This window comes from Hemicordylus capensis, chromosome 2, assembly GCF_027244095.1.
Source record: "Hemicordylus capensis ecotype Gifberg chromosome 2, rHemCap1.1.pri, whole genome shotgun sequence".
NCBI classification, from domain to species: Eukaryota; Metazoa; Chordata; class Lepidosauria; order Squamata; family Cordylidae; genus Hemicordylus; species Hemicordylus capensis.
Genome location: NC_069658.1, coordinates 137,622,336 through 137,639,903, shown reverse-complemented (window position 1 = coordinate 137,639,903; position 17,568 = coordinate 137,622,336). Strand labels below are relative to the sequence as shown.

Genomic DNA, 17,568 nt, shown 5'->3' with positions numbered 1-17,568 from the left:
AGCCTGGGAGTGCCTCCAAGACCATATCCCAAGAGGACTTAAGTTTGTAACCACCTTCCCCTTCCCTCATCTTCACCATCTCCTCCTCCTCCATCACCATCTCCTCCTCCATCTCTAGCTATCTTTCCCCTTCTCCCTATTCTCCTGCCTTCCCCCCTTGTCTCTTTCTCTCCTTCCTCCCCCCACGTTGTTGTTGTTGTTAGAAAGCCTTCTTGCACCCCCTGGTGCTCTTGCGTTTTGTGTGGTAGGCAAGGAGATTGTCTTCTTTCTCTCTCTCCCTCTCTCGCTCCCTCTGGTTGCTCATTATTCAGAGAGAGACACACAGAGGGTTGAGTGAGAGAGAGAGACGGATATCTCAGGTCATCTGCAGCTGCAGCAAGCCAGTGAAGGAGAGAGAGAGAGAGAGAGAGAGGGAGAGGGGGAGAGGGGGGGGAGGAAAAAAAAAAGCAGGGAAAAAGATGGCGATCCTCCATTGCTGAGACCTGGCAAGGAGCACATGAGACTAGCAAAAACAACTTCCACAACAATTGCAAGAAGAAGAGGAGCCAGGGAAAGAGAGAGAGAAAGGAGAGGAAAGGGAAGAGACCAACACCAGCACCGGGACCCTTCTGTAAGTTCTTGCAATTAAAACCCATCTCGGATCTATCAAATTGGAAAGCGAGAGAGAGAGAGAGAGAGCTTCTTCTGCTGTCCCACCACCTTGGGGAGGAAGAAACCCTTCTTCTGAAATCCATTCATTCAGCCAAGCCAGAGAAAGGGAGGAAGAAATATTGAGGTGGTTGGTAGCGGTGGTGGTGGGAACGGTGGTTTTGTTTAGCGAGAAGTCTCTTGTCTCTTGCAGTGGGGGAGGAGGAGAAGGAGGAGGAGGTAGTGGTGGTGGTGGTGGTGGAGCTGGTGCTGCTGCTGGTGGTGGGAGGAGGAGGAGGAAGGCAGTTAATTAATTTTTTGTTGTTGTTGCATTAAAGTGGTGGGGGAGAGATAAGTGAGAGGAGCGGAGCTCATAAGCGTGTGGGGGCTGCTGGGGGGTTGGATATGGGGACGTGATTGGATCACAGGCGGTAGAGTTGAAGGGGAAAGGAAAAAAAAAAAAGCTCCGAGCTGGCTCGACCCAAGCAATTGGGTGACCTCTTTCTTTTTCCCCTTTGCTTTCTCTTTCTCTCTCTCTCTTCCCCTCTCCTGTCCCTCTTCCTCTTCTTGCAAATCTGGTCCCTTCTCAGACAGGTATACTGGACCTTCTTCCCACCCCCCACCCGCATAGATGTGTATGTGTGCTTGTGTAGACAGACACCGACACACCAGGACTCCCGCCTTTCCTCAAGTTGGGATGGTGGGGGTCTCCCTCTGGCTGTGGTTTCTGAAAGGGTTGGCTTGGAAGAGGACAGCGGTTAAGCTGGAGAGAAGCCATTACAGAGACACGGTCCTGCTCGCTCCTTTGAGAGACGGAGAAGGGAAGAAAGAAGGCTGGGTGGGGGGTTAACAGAGAGCTCCACTACTACTTCTTCTTCTTCTTCTTCTTCTTCTTCTTCTTCAGTTCCCGGGTGCCTATGGCTTTCCAGGGAAAGAGAAGCAGCTGAGGTCCCCCGCCCCATCTCTCTCTCTCTCTCTCTCTCTCTCTCACGATTCCTCTTTCTTTCTTTCTTTATCTCCTTGTCCTCCATTTGCAAGCTGTCTGCTTTGGTTCCAGTCCAGACTCCAAAACACAAAGCTACTTCTCTCTGTCTCTCTCACACACATAGTCTCTGGGCTAACTCCCTTTTCTCATGAAGTAACCTTGTTTCTTTCTTAGCTTTGTAGTGTCTAGTTATGCACAGGGAAAGGGGCGGGGGGGGGGAGAGGAAGAGATCCTGCTGGAGATCTTAAGAGATCCTCTGTTATGATCTAATTCTCAGCCCTTTGCACCCCAGAGAAAGTTTTCTCCTCTTGGTTTTAGAAGGACCTTCTAGCAGATTTTTAAAGAAAAGAGAGGTGGCAAGAAGGTGGTTGCTTTCTGTTGCTGCTTTGTGTGCAAGCCTGCTTGTCTCATGAAGCTACTTGCATGTCTAAGAGGAAGTGAATAGTTGGACAGAGGGCTGTGATCTGAGTCAGGTAAGCCATGTCATGTTCTCTAGCTCCACCAGAAAATGGAGGAGAGGGAGAGCAAGGGCAGGCTTTTCCACTAGACAAAGCTGAGATGGGAAGTGCTCATGCAATTATGGATGTTTCTCCATTTTTTTTGAAGCTTTGTTGGCAAAGCCTGGCTTGACAATTTTTTCCCCTCAGTGAGCAATGTTTTTTGATGTCTCTTCTCTTTCTGACTCCAGGAAATAGAGGATTTGAGGAAGTTTCATAGATTCTTTTCACAGATTCTCCACAGAGAGTGAGAGAAAGAGAGACCTATGTTCTCTAAAAGGACATGTTTCTCCCTCCCCTCTTACAGTTTCATTTTGAAGCTTACCCTTTTCAGTGTAACTTTTTGGTTGAACTTCATGGTTTTCAAGAGGCTGATTGAGCTGGCTAAAGAAATGTTTTGATTTTATTGAAAGGAATAGTTAAGTCCATATGATGAGTCTTCCGTTCTTCTGCAAAATGACATGAAATCAATGTCAATCAAGCAAAATTAGTCATACCCTTATAGTGGACACTTCAATTGATGAAGCACATTATGGTATCTACCAACAAATATTTTGGGGCTGCATGCCTGCTTCTAATCTCTTGTTTTTATTTTATTTTTTAAAAATCTTAACTAGGCCATTATGAGTTCCTCTGAGATACAAGGCACCATAAAGACTGTAATTTATTAAAGAATTAATCTTGTCTTTTTAAAAATTAAGCATGATTTTGGTGTCTAGGAATACATTTGCTGGAGTTTCATTAGAATTTTCATCTTGATCCAGCCAAATCTAAGTACATTTAGGTCCCACTTATTTCAGTGGAAGAGATATGAAACTCTTATTTTCTGAAATCAATGGGACTTAAAATTGCTTATATTTGTCTGGATCATGAACTTCTATTTCTAAATGTAGTTGTGGAACCTAATAATTAAAAACATGACAGTTCAGGAAATCATGATCTCTTCTTCACCTTTGTGTCCAGTCTTTTAATCTGGAATACTTTAGACTCTTCTAAAGTTGATGAAAAATTTCATCTGTGTAGCAAATAGATTTATTTATCATCGGTAGCTTCTAACCAATCTAACACTTTATTTTTCCTCTCACATACTCCAGAACCAAAGACCATGAAAGTTCTCAGAGAGTTTTAGTTAAATTTTCTCTTTGAGAAGTTAGTAAATAGAAACATGGAAGTGAGGTGGTTAAAATGTATTAAATACTGAGAGGAGTTTGGGTTTCCAGAGTGAGCAGCAAAACTGGAAAGGCAAACCTAGGAGATAGATATAGGTATCTATGTGTCATATATAGCAAATATCAGTCATGGGAGAAATAAGAACCCTCCTACCTTTTACTACATACAGCAACAAAGTAATAATGGTGAAAAATGCTAAATTTTGGCCAATAGAGCTCAATGATTTTAGCTAATTTGCTGATAAATCAGTGCTTTGTTTCTGTTTGTAAAGATGTATGCAGAACACTTGATTTTGATACATACATATATTTGCTTCTTAGATAACGTTTGATTGTGGTTGCATATTTCTTGTTCAAACTTCTGAGATGCATGTCTGGATAGTGACCAGTAGGAGAAAGCACAATAGTGAACTGACATTCCTTGTATAATCTTGAATGTTGTTGTAGGCTGGTATTTGGGTGGGCCTGGTCCATTGCTTGACGATGTTAATGAGTCCATCAGGATTTGTTTCAAAAGGTTCTGAGTTGAACTGCTATGGCTCTCCCTCCCATTGTGAATCTATGTGTTTTGTTTATGTGCCCAGATCAAGATGCTTGTTATGTCCTTTAGTTTGGGTCCTGGATACCTGAAAGACCTGCCTTAAATCCACATGCACCTGTCATCTCATTAGGTTGTATGGGGAAGCTCTGCTCCATGTCTTGCTATAGGTCAGGATGGTGGGTACCTGGGACAGAACCTTCTTCATGGCTGCACCCAGAACTCTCTCCCTTGGGAGGCCTGCTTGTCTTCTTCTCTTACCATCTTCAGAAAGTTTGTAAAGACTAACTTGTTCTTTGAGTTGGACTTTTTGCTCTGTCAGGATATTTGTTACTGTAGCTGTTGTCTGCTTTTATTCTCTATGCTGTTCTTTTTAGTTTGTGTTTTGTTGTTTTTAGGTTAACTTTAATTGATATGATTTTTGCTGTATTTTGTTAACCACCGCAAGGGGCCATTTGTTGGTAGGAAGATGGTATATGCATCTTAAAGCAAATCCATACACAATAATCTTACATGCTTTTCAGGTAGTATGAATAAGAACTTGATTTACTCCTTTTAATAAATAGAACACAGACAGATAGGAAGTGTACTTCTGTACTTGTGTTCAGCATAACATGTGAATGACTGTAGCTGCGTACAGATCGGTCACTGTGTACACTGTACACTCGTATGCAAGTTGGACATAATGTGTGAATGGGCCTTATGTGTCAGGTGAATTCAATTAAGCCCACAATACAGTGGCAATTCATTGACTGTCAGGCATGCAAGTCTTGATGGTTTGGTCACTGAGTGACAAACACAAATTATTTGTTTGTTTGTTTGTTTATTTATTTATTAACATTTATCTTCTACTCTTCCTTCAAGGAGCCCAGAGTGGTGTACATAGTTAAGTTTCTCCTCACAACAATCCTGTGAAGTAGGCTAGGCTGAGAGAGAAGTGACTGGCCCAGAGTCACCCAGCAGGTATCATGGCTTAATAGGGATTTGAACTCAGGTCTCCCCAGTCCTAGCCCAGCACTCTAACCACTACACCACACTTTGAGATGCCTTGGGAAAACTACTTTTATACCCATAATAGAGTGGCAATTCATTGAAATTCTTTCTTCACTTTAAACGGTGATGAGTTCATTGTATTTTGGTATGTCTTTTCTTCTTGGCTTACAATGGACTTGGACACCCAGATTTTTTTTTTAAAAAAACCTGTTATTACCTTACTAAATGAAACATTATTATACTAGGTGTACATAGAATAAGGTGAAGAATGGAGTAAGAACATAGTATGAAACAAATGGCGGAAATATAGCTTTTAAAAGAAAATTGTAATCCAATAGCAGAAACAACAAAGAAAGCCACTCAGAATGTATATATGTAATTAGGTTTTTAAAAAACCCACTCCTATGCTTTAGGAGGTCATTGTTGACCCAAAGGTTTATTAAAAATATTGAGCATTCCCCCCACAACCAGTACTATTTAAAATGCAATGCAGGGCCCGTAATTCTGTAGTATCTCAAGATTCCTATTGTGTGTATTTATAATTTGAACATTCCATTAAAATGGGGGCCAATTAGTCACCAATTAAAGTGAATGGGGAAAATGAAATGTTGCAGGTCCAACGTCCTGGGGGTCTAAATGGCCCTCAGCATGGATAAAATAATATTACAACAGAAATCATTGTATGAGGATGTAACAGTTAAGATGAGACAACTGCTCATATTTTTAAATAAATGTATATGAGAGGCTTTGAATTGAGGGGAAAATGCATAATTGATACAACTCCACATTTTATATTAAATTTGGATCACTGTAAAATATCTCTCTCTCTCTCTCTCTCTCTCTTTAAAGGTAAATTGGGGTCCATTTGACCTAAGTATCTGAATAATGAAGGTATTTTTATGAGCATGTTGACATTAACATTGAAATTATTGTCTTTATAGTATAAAAAGACAATGTCTATCAGTTGATCAGAAGGAATCTCATGGAGACAGCTAATGGAGATTTCACAAATGTTATTGGACTCCTGGCAAATGTAATACTTTGGGCGCTAAGGAATGGTTGGCTTAATTTTAGTGCTAGAAAGGAAGTAGTGAGCTCTTATGGTAGTCCAAGTCTTGAGTTCTGAGGAAAGCTAGACAAGAAGCAAAGATAGTTCCTGAAATATTCTGAGTGGGAAAAGAGTGTAGGCAAGCTAAAAGCAAGCAACATTTACAGTGCTTCTATGGATTATTTTAAAAACAGCATGATTAGGATTGTAGCAAATTTTAAGATATATCTGATCTGAATCCTCTGCATTTTACAGCTAACTTCTCAAATTAAGATGAAGAATGTAGGTCTGTCTCTGTTAAAAGTGTGAAGAAAAAAGCCCAGAATGAAATCTGTGGAAATAGATGAATAGCTATGAAATACAGTAACAGAAGCACAATGCTGGTTAACACTAATTGTTCAGGCTTGGAGGAAGTGGGTGGGAAGGTCTGTCTATAGTTAGCTACACTGTAACGAAGAGTTCACTAGGCATTAAAATGTTGCATAGAGCAATTTGAAGAGATGGAGGATCTTTTTTATGTATGGACAAATCTGGAAAATACTTCCAAAGAGATACTGACTGTATCTGAGGGAAGCATTCAGGAGTTTGTTATTTTGATCTACTGGCCTTTCTCAGTAAGTATTATAGGACCAAATAGCCAAAAGCGAATGGATGTAATAATTTCTCTACAGTTCTTCTTCAGGGGCCTCCTGAATAGGAGTGTCACAATTTAGATAACAGAAGGTTAATAGTGGATTGCATTAGACAATTTCAGACTCTTATGATCTGTAGAGTGATCTCTACAAGAAAAGTAGAGATGCATACATAATGATAGGTAGAAGAAAGAAGACAAAATGGATTTTCCAAGCATCTGATATGAGGAGCACAGGTTGTTCCCCCCCCCCCGGATTAAAATTGGAAGCTTGCTTAATTCTTACATTGAGCAAATGTGCATGTATCTTTCCAAATAATCTCTCCGAAAAACAGGCAGTAATTTACTTGCAAGTGTGGAATAGCACAGTTGACATTGTTTCCCAGAGCAGTCAGTCATTGCTCAAGGATGCAACCATAATTTCTGAGAGCATGCTTCTGAGATCCCTCTTCATCTGTCAGCTAGAACACAAACTGCATCAGGGATTCCTGGTACATCATTACTCCCTCCCTTGAGAAGATGTCACTGCTCTCTTACATGGGGATATCAGTGCTGGATGGGGTGTTTTCCTGGTCCAGCTGGCACAAGATGGTGGGTGCATGCAACATAGGTGGCACAAGATGGTGGATGCATGCAATATAGGTTTAGTTTTTCACACTTCAGTCCCTCTTGTGGTATAGCGTGTAAGACCAAAAAAAGAGAGCCTTCCTTAATGCAGTGACTAGTTAGGAAATGCATTGCCACTAGTTTAGGGGCAGGGAAGTATATGGAGGATGGCTCTTGCAAGGACAGTTACAACATGTACAGGAAAAGCAAAAGGAAATAATTAAGTGATAGCACTTTCAATACATGAAGGTTGAAATAGTCACAGGTGAAAAACTAATAGGCAATAAGGTCATTCCCACAATCAAAAACTGTGTTCTACCCGGGCTTGGGAGCTGTGTGTGCTCCCAATTTTCAGTTGTGTGGAAGCAAAGCAAGAGGAAAACCTGCTAAAGATGATTGTGTGGAAGCAAGGTAGGAGGAAAAGCTACCCACACAATCACTTCTACCCAGGTTTTCCTCCTAACTTGCTTCCGTCAGAGAGGAGAGCTGGACTAGTGGGAGCAAGCATGACTTGTCCACTTAGCTAATCAGGGTCTGCCCTGTTTGCATTTGAATGGGAGACTTGATGTGTGAGCACTGCAAGATATTCCCCTTAGGGGATGGAGCCACTCTGGAAAGAGCAAAAGTTTTAAAGTTCCCTCCCTGGCATCTTCAAGATAGGGCTGAGAGAGAACCTTGGAGAAGCTGCTGCCAGTCTGTGCAGACAATACTGAGCTAGATAGAGCAGTGGTCTGACTCAGTATATGGCAGTTTCCTATGTTCCACACAACTGAAAATTGGGAGCACACACAGCACCCAAACCTGGAGAGAACACAGTGGGATCATTCACATGACTGGGATGGGTGTCTGGGTGGGCTGGGGGGATGGGGAGGCTGGTCCAGCTCACTTTTTCCCCAGACAATCGCTTAAAAGTTGCTGGGAGCTGGAACACAGACTGTGCTCCCAGATGATCCGGAGGCCGAGACAATGGGGGGTTCCCTCAGGAGATGGGTGCTGCAGAGGCCTCTCTCTGTGTCCACTGGGGCTGAATGCCAGTGAACACACACAACCCCAGTGAACATCCCGGCTAAGAGCCGGTTAAATACCTGGGCTAGGTGGTGCTGCCCCACTAGGATCAGGCCTGATCCCAGCAGTTCTCATGTGCAGCCTAACCCAGGCTGGGCTTCCCTAACTTGGGTTAGGGTGCGTGTGAGAACTACCTTAGTTTTCGATTGTGTGGATGGCCTCATTGTATGTAGTGCAATGGATGTTTATTTATCCAGACTATTGTTGAAGCTACAATGAATCTGAGGTCCATGGTGTATGATGGAACTTATGAAATTTATTGCCATAAGAAATTGTTAGATGGTTTGATAAAATTATAAAAGGTTATGGAGCCTAAGTTTATGAATGGTTATTAGTCATAACAGCTCAGAGTGGAATATCTGTGTTCACTGCTTGTATCTCTGATTATCAGATGTTGGGAGTATATTATCAAGGGATGGCTATCTTCATCATTGCCTGCTTATGAGCTTGCCAGGGCATCTAGGTGACTACTGTTGGAAGACTGCTGGACTACTTGATCCAAACGGATACAACAAAGTAACTTTGTTGTGTTTTTAGCGATCAACATTTTTGATCTTCCAAAAACTTCTGCTGTTTCACAGGCTTGTTTTTCTGTGCTAATGGAAGATAATAATGTTCTTCTCACCAATACCTCATCATTCTTTTAAAGTGCAGTCATCAAAGTGTTATGTACTTCATTTTCCCATTCTATTGAGAAGCAGAATTTGCAATTTTGGGGTAGTTATTGGGGTAAAGCGGGGGTTAATACCATTTTGGCTTCATCTAACTACATAATTTTAGATCAGTGATAATAAATTATTGAATGCAAAGGTGATAACTGCTGCTGGGAAAGACACAGTTAACATTATAATGGATGAACTTCACCATGGCACTATTCCAGATGAGTTGACTGTTGAAAATAAAATGTTCCAGAAGAACTGGGAGAACAGGAAAGAAGTTAAAATAGCATGGATTGTATGCCAGTGTTGAGAGAAGAAAGGAGGGAGAAGGCAGACAGAAGATAATTATTGTAAGTTTCACTATTTTGTTGGTTGAAAGGAACAGAATTTCAGCGATGCATCTGAATGATTTCTTGATTTCATCTGTTGATGTTATTCCTGATGCATTTTTCTGTTTCACTTTTATTCCCAAAAGAGTACAATTATGAAATGGGAGAGCTTTGTATATTTTCTAGCACTTAGACAAATGCTGTGAGTAGGGTTATTCTTCTGACTGTCATTAGTTGTATTTGATCACAGGCCCCAATCCAGCTAAAGTTAATTGTGACCAAGTTCCATTAAAAACAATAAGACAAGTTTGTTGTGATTAGCATGTTCCTTTAATTTCAATTGGACTTAATCATCATGACTAATTTTCACTGAAAACTTAGCCCATCTGTATGACCAAGCACAATTGATTATTCAAGGATAGCAATTGTTTTTCCTTCATTGGTCATCTTTGTGGTTCTAGAGGAGAAAATCAGTAGAGTTTAAATGATGATCACAAATTCTTCCTTGCATAGATATCATGCATGATATAGCACAATATGGCAGTATCTCCTTAGCAGTGGGGATGTTGAACATCAGTGCTTTTAGTTGTTGCCTTTTAATTGTTGCCCCCTGCTGTGCAGCCTGGCTGGTTTGACTGATTGCAAAAGTTAGCCACATGGGAAGCTGCTTTTTCATGACTGGCTCTTCATGGCTGGGGGAATGTTTAACTGACCATGGGTCCTGACCATGGAATCGGGACTCTGTAGAGAGAAGGTGCCAAATGCATGGGAAATACCTCACAATTGGCTCCCATGGAGTATTGTCACTCTTAAAGGGCCCCTTTTCTATGGTATACCTGCTCTCATCTTGGTCTGGATTGCATAAATTGATATTATAAGAAACTGTTGAGTTCTGGGCAGTAAATTGTATTCAGCTGTCTTGTCATCAGTATTCCCTCTAAGACAGAGCTTCTCCACTTTGGCCCTCCTGCATATGTTGGCCTACAATCCCCATAATCCTTGGCTATTGGTCACTGTGGCTGGGGTTTATGGGAGTTGTCGTTCAAAAACAGCTGGGGGGGGGGCTAAGTTGAGCAGCCTGTTCTAAGGTGCGTGGGTATGCACATGCTCACGCGTTTTTGGATGTCTGCTCAGTTAATTTTAGATCCTACTTGGATTGAATCTAGAAGGCCCCATTCTGAACGCATGTGTGCATACACTCCCTTGATACTGCCACCCAGAACAAAACTCATTCCACACACAGATGAAAAACATTAGCGAGAACACTGCTGGTAGGCCTTCTCAATGCTGCTTAAAGACTTTGTGGAATTCTTTCCCATTCACCAGTCATAACAACAATCAATAACTATGGAGTTGCTTTGGCTGGGTGTACATAACACCCCAACGGTGTAACAGTATTGCTGGAATACTGCCAGTGTTATAGCTACTGCTTAAAAAAAAAAAGTCACTAGGGGGCCAAATAGGGCCGCTCTGCTGCATGAATTTTTCTCCCCAATAAGATCACTTAGAGGGGTCCACTTTTGTGTGCTCCTCTTTTAGTGTTTCATGTGGTGGCTATGTGTGAGACACCCTTTTTGGGAGTGGCCCCTGTCCTATGGAACTCCCTGCCTGGTGAGCTCCAACTAGCACCCTTCATACCACACTTTCGCGGGGGAACCAAGACTCTTCTTCTTTTTAAGTGTGCTGGTATTATTTTTTCTTTAGTCTACCCTGTGCTGGTGCAGTTTGGTTTTGCATTTTTTTGATTGTGGTGTTGCTTTTACTTTTACTTATATATTATATTATTTTTGTTGATCATTGTAAGTAATCTTAGTTCAGTTCCAAAAAAAGATAGTCTATATTTTCTATAAATACATATGTTGTGGGTTATAAATATATTAATAAATACATGACTTTGCAAATAAAATGGACTCTGGGCTCCTGGCAATCTCCCATCCAGCACAGCTTAGAGCGGTATTGCCTTAGCTTCAGCAGCTGAATTTTATGTGTCATCAGAGCATTCTTGGGGATATATTGACAAAAAGCAACTGCGTTGTTCCTCCTGACTTTGTTTTACCTTAAAAAAAAATATTTTTTTGGCCTAAAACTCAAACAAACTGAGCATTGCTTTCAAGATATGGTGTGGATGGATACATGTGAGAGAAAAGAAAGGCTAACATGCAGATTTTGTTTCAGGAAAGGCTTTTATTAGATGATCTGGTGAGAGGCTATCTTACATTGGTCACTAGTATAGAGGATAGAAAATCTTTGAAGAAAGTCATAAACATTCTGAAAAGTTCCATTGTTTTTATACTTGAATGTACAAGTGATTAGCAGCGAACAAAGCCCCTGGTTTTGATTAGAAGAAGTCAGATACTTTGCTGCTAGAAGAGAATTCGCTGGCAACATGCATTGAGGTGCTGTTCTTGATTTCCGTTGGTGATGGAATTTGTGCAACTCTGGAAAAACCAAAGTTGAATTGGTGTAATGAGTTTTATGAAACTACTTCTGGTAAGCAATAGGTGACATGACTTGTAAGATCACAGACTTTCTAAAATCACAACCGTGAGTTGAAGGTACTGCAAGTATTGGCATAATAAAGATACTTAACATTTATATTGTGCTTGAGAAATTTACACACACAATGTTAGTAATCCTTACAACAATCTTGCAATGTCGTTTAGTATTATTTGGATATTATATTGGATATTATTTGGAACCACAGATGTTTTAGCTGCAAGTGGAGCAAAGCAGAGAGTTAGAGTTAATGGCTTGCCTAAGTTACCTAGTGAGTTTGTGGCTGAGATGAGAGCCAAGGATTTTCCAGCTCAATATTAACAGCTCACATTTATGATACACCAGCCAGCTATTGCAAGGTGTTCAGGTAGAATGAATGTCACAGTGTAAATGACAGTGGAATTAGTCCTGCACTAATGTAAAGAACCTCTATGTGGTTCAAGGAATTCTTCATGAATTATGAGGGCCTTATGTGTGCATTATCTTAAAATATTGTTTAGTTTATGTTGAAGTCTGCAGGTTTCTCAATGTAAGTATTTGGTGGAAGGAAAGGAAGGTTGTTGTATTCTCTACCCTGCTGAATCTTCTGTGTCTCACTCTTTCTTTACTATTTTACATTGCATTTAATTACTTAGTAATTATCAAGGGAAAGAAATGACCTGTGGCATAACATTCTTGTGAAACTCTCTGACATCCCGTAAAGCCATCTGACACCTGAAGCATCTAAACTGTCTTGGAAATTAAGAAATGTGATGTTAAAACCACTACATGGTGATTATTAATGGAAAGCATTGGAAGGGGCTTGAAAACCGGAACTTCAGCTGATGTGAACTCACAGGGTTAGCTTTCAGAGGATGCAAAGATCAGTGTGTTGGGAAAAGGAAATGGAAGATACGCAAGCAGAAGCAGACAGAGCTGTTAAGCAAGCACAAAAGTAGGTTAAGGCATTCCAAAGGCAATGTGTAGTGGAAACTCTCTGGTAATGGAGCTATCTGTACTGGGGTGGGTGGGTGGGACAGAGGCAATGTAATGATGGAATACAAAGAAGGTAGTATATTACAAAGGATTCTACAGAAAGATTAAAAAGCCCAGTATACATGTGATGGCCAAGTGTGAGAGAGGACCTTCTTTTAGATTATAAGTACTAATAATGGAAAGTGGTGTCATATGTGGACACTTTGGTTCCATGATATTTTGGACAGCTGACAGTATAACAGAAAAACAAGCAGGCCCATTAGTAAGTGCTGGAAGGTTCAACATGTACAACTGATACGTGGAGTCGATTGTGGAAGAAGCTATCGTATAAATTTAATCCGCCTGTATTAGGATTGGTAACTGTAATTGAAGGGACTATGCCTCCAAGACTTTTTTTCTCTGTATAACATCTAGGGGGGTGGGTAAAGGTAGAAACATGGAAAAGTAAATCAAGATTTTGAAATGCCGTGCAACTTAATTGCTGAGCTGTTTGATGTTAGCGCCTGGAGCACCACTTCAACAAGGAAATGGGAAATGGCATTCCAAAGCCCCATGACCCACCCCCAAAATGGCCTGATGTCAAATCCATTGCTACAGATGCTGCTCATCTCTACCTCTGTTTTGCCTCTGAGACTGGGCTCACCCCTGATAGGTGGATGTGTGGAAGCATTTTTAGAAGTAGTTTTATATTTAACACAGGGAGAGTAGCCATCTCTGTTCATTCAAGCATAGTGTCCCTCCCAGTGGCTGATCTGGTGTCTCCCTTGTGTTTCTTTTTAGATTGCATTATTGCAAGCCTCTTTCGGACAGAAAACCATCTTCTCATTTCTTTTGCTGTGTAAACTGCTTGGAAATATTTTTTGTTGTTGTTGAAAAGTGATATATAAATATTCTAGGTAATAACAGAGGGCTAGGTAATAACAGAGGGCTAGATTCAAGGGGAATGGTTTGTGTCAGTGGGCACAAGCTGCTAGCCTAGGCTAAGGGGTGTGTGTGTGTGTGTGCGTGTGTGCGTGCGTGTGTGTGTACATGTTTGAAGAAATTGTGTGACTGAAGATTTGTTGGAAGAATTGGTTGGAAAGTGTGTTCAGCCTTTGCTGCTTGGAGGCTAGCTAGTTTACTGATAACATTACCTTAATATTTAATCAGAGAGCTGATTTTAAAAACTAAATGTTCTCAACAGTCTGGAGAACAAGGCCCCCAACCTTCTCCTGTCCCTTTCCATCAAGATTTCCCTCCGAATATTTTAAAACAAAAAGCCCATAACCAGTTTGGTGAAAGTCTGTATAATCAGTTAGGTTAAGGTACTGTTACCTACTGTTTGAAGAGTATAGACAAGTTCTGAAAGAATATATTATGTCTTTCTGGAAGAATTTGTGGTCTTATGGTTAAGGCACAGAGCTCTTGATTGCAGAGATAATGGATTTGTTGCTCTAGAAACGAAGCAACTATAAAAGGAATTCTACCTACCAACATGCCTATGAGATTGCCATTCTAAATCTATATTTTTCCTTTGTTTATATTCTTGTGCATTCATCTAGAGTAGTTGGGGAAGGAGGATTACCACATTTGTTCAATGGACCTCAACTGGCAGACTGTACAGGGAAGGATATATTTGTTCTATAGCATGTTTGGTGTGCAGTTGCAGTTCTCTCTCTCTCTCTCTCTCTGCAGTTGGTTTTTCTTAGCTATTTTTAAATTTTAATAAGGCTGAGAAGATAATAGCTTGCTCAAGACCACCATTTATTTAAAATATTTGTATCCTGTGTTTCTCACACCGGAACAAAAGTGGTTAACAGTGAATCAACAACACAACTGCTAAAAGATAATGACTGAGTCAGAATTCATGGCTGAGCAGTGGCTTGAACCAACAGTCCTCTGGTACAAGTGGACAGAGCATTGAGCCATAGTGGATTCAAACAAAAGCTATACAGATTGTGGGTAATGCTGGCTGTTTTCCCTTATGTTTTTCTCTCCATTTGATGATATTTATGGGCTGCAAGATAAGTTGTTAAAACTTTCTGACACTGATGCTTGTATAAACTGGGACTTCTTTTTAAATGCTAGCCTCCTCATTGGTCATGGATCAATTGTTTTTAAATTAGTTATATGAATCCTTGGCAGATTTAACAAACAAAAAGACTTATATGGATTTAAATCACTTCACCATTTTGTAATTCATATAATTAAAACATTGCTTTGCAACTACAGTTGTTTTACATAATAGCATAATGTAAAATGGTTGGACAAGCGCTTTGCACTATAGAATTATTTGCTTAGAGATATTTCTGGACTATTTCACAGTAGTCCAGCAATTATTGTGAAATTTACAGATTTTTCTATGGCTGTTTCTTACTCATGGAAGGTTCCTAAGGAAGATCACTTAGCTGAAGATTAAGTCCCATAACCTTTTGGAAGCAGGGTTGAGTAGCATTAAGGCAGAATAGGGTTTCTCCATGAGATGAAAAGTAAGAGTACAATCTTATGCACATTTAAGCCACATTGATTTTCTAGGAAAGAGTAAAATCAGTAGGACTTGAAATCAGTAGGACTTAAAATTGCTCAAATTTAGTTAGGCTGTTCCATAAATAATCATAATTTGACTTAGCAATATATGGCCTCTTGTGTGGCCTCAGTGGCCTTTTCCTGATAACACTCAACTATAGCTTGGTTTTCTCAACCATAATAAAATGTTGCATCTCAATATCTAAATCATGGTTAAATACATTCGGTGAAACCATGATTTGTGTTACTATGCTGAAACATTAAACTAATGAGCAAACTATAGTTTTAGCAAAGTTGGCTACTTCCAGTCTCTTGCTTGCAAGGCCCTTGCAACATATCCGTACCCCCTGCCTCCCACTCGAGGCAAGGTTTAGCTCAGCAAGCTAAACCATGGTTTAAATGTATGTTGTGCTCTTGATTGGGAAGGGATTAAGGCCGCAAACAGTGCCCAGCACTAATCGTGGTTAAGGAATATGTCTGCATAATTCCCAGTGTGTAAAAACATCATAGTTGTGTGGACTTTTAATATTTTAAAAGTCCACTGCTGCTGCTTGTATTTTTGTATTGTCTTTATGCTTGTGTTCTAATTTTTTTTAAATAAGATTTGTTTTTATACTTTTTAGCTCAATATTTTAATGTGTCTTTTTAAAATCATGTTTTTAAATTTTATTGTGAGCCACCTTGGGATTTTCTTAATGAAAGGCGGGGTATAAATTTAACAATAAATAAAATTTTAGTAACATCGGATTTCAAAGAGTCTCTCTTTAGAACAAATCTATCTGATTGAATTAAAATATGATCTTAAGTTGTTTTTTATTTTTTTAAAAAGACTTATCTTGGTGCAATTCATCTAATGTAAACTCTCTCCTCCTCCTCCTCCAATTGCATAGTTGGGGTAGAATAAATAATAATAGTATTGATGATTTATGATACTTGGCATTTTAGCCGGCTAGATTCCCTGGGAAGCTTACAAGCAAGGCATGAAGATGGCAATCATTCCTCAACACCATGGTTTGTCCTCAGTTTTCTTCAAAGAGAAACTGCCTCTGTACATGGAGGTCTGATACAGCAATTGTGACTAATAGCCATCGGTAGATCTATGTCTCATTTGTCTAATAATCCTTTATAAAATATATTTAAGCTAGCGGCCATCACTACACATCGAATTCCATAAGTTAATGCATCACATAAATAAGTACTTGGGAAAAATTCCATTTAGCAATGGAGTCTCAGTTGGCACGTCAATAGTTGCTTTAATCTCTCAATATTGTCTATGACTTCTGTTCTTTCTCCAAATTGATGTCTATGATATTTTTCTCTGAAGGACTAGTAGCTGCTCTCAAAAATAAAATAAATAGCATTCCTGCACTTGTTACCTTGCATATTATGCCCAGCATCTTCTGCTTTCATTTGCATAACATAAATAGTGTTTGTGACCTAAAATAGCTTTCTATAAGTTCCTTCAGGTAGTTCTCAAGCCACTTCACATAGGACAAAATGGGGTGTGACAGCCTTCTGGTCTTCACTGTGGATATGTTTATTTTAAGAGTTCATGTCTATTTCACTTTGCTAATACTATACTGCAATATCAGATGGTCTCTTGGGACCTCAAGGAGTGGGTAAGCTATTTTTAGCATGCTTATTTGGTAGATGATGTTTCAGATTATGGAATGGCTTTTTGGAGGTTCTGTTACCATATATAGAAATGGGTTGACTCTGTTATGTGTGCACATGGAATACAATCATGTTTTAGAGATAATAGCTTGAACATGTTTGAAAAGGTGAATTTCCACTCCTTGGAAAGTAAGGATAGAGGAACCCTATACCACCTAATCTCATGAGTGTATAAATATAGTGGAGAGACTTTGTATTCTTTCCAGTAAAATAATCTGATGGTGGGTTCCATCAGTTTTTTTAGTACAGTATAACATAACTGGTGTACATGGTACTTTACAAAGTATTGTAACCAAAAAGACAGGTGCTATCCCTGAGGGTCATACAGTCTAAACTTCAGCTGTGAGATAGACAAAAGAGGGATAAAATACTGTGTGCACATCACAACCTTGCTATTTAGAAACCACCTCCCATTTAACAGAATTTTAAGAATGAGCAGGTCATGCTCCCAAGTGAAAAATTCCCTTCCTGGTAGAACTGCTTCAAGTAGATTAGGACAGCATCTAGTGCTCTTAGAGCAACACTTGTAGGTTAGTGACTATCATGTTTTTGAGAATTTACTTCCTTTTCCCATTGGCACCAACATGAAAAAGCTATAAAACCAACAACCACCCCAAAATGTGCATTTTTTCCTACAGAAATGAATCCTAGATATAACTATCACAAGCACTGTGTTATAAAGCAGAGGATAGCTTCACTGGTTGCTGATGTCCTTAAGTACAATGCACAGTTAACTATTACTAATAATAATCTTGTAGAACTGAAAAAGAC

At 39.9% G+C, this 17,568-nt stretch overlaps 1 protein-coding gene across 10 annotated transcripts in view; it reads left to right on the top strand.

Moving 5' to 3' along the window:
- The first annotated feature begins 240 nt into the window (after positions 1-240).
- ZNF462 (zinc finger protein 462) overlaps positions 241-17,568 on the top strand; it is a 170,428-nt gene continuing 153,100 nt past the window's right edge. For 8 of the 10 annotated variants that reach the window (XR_008316128.1, XM_053296025.1, XM_053296021.1 and 5 more), the window contains exon 1: positions 241-610. The gene's annotated coding sequence lies outside the window, so the exon portion shown is untranslated. Of the gene's footprint in view, positions 611-1,990; positions 2,086-9,147; positions 9,169-17,568 lie in introns of those variants that run through there. The other 2 variants (XM_053296018.1, XM_053296017.1) reach the window with 2 other exon arrangements.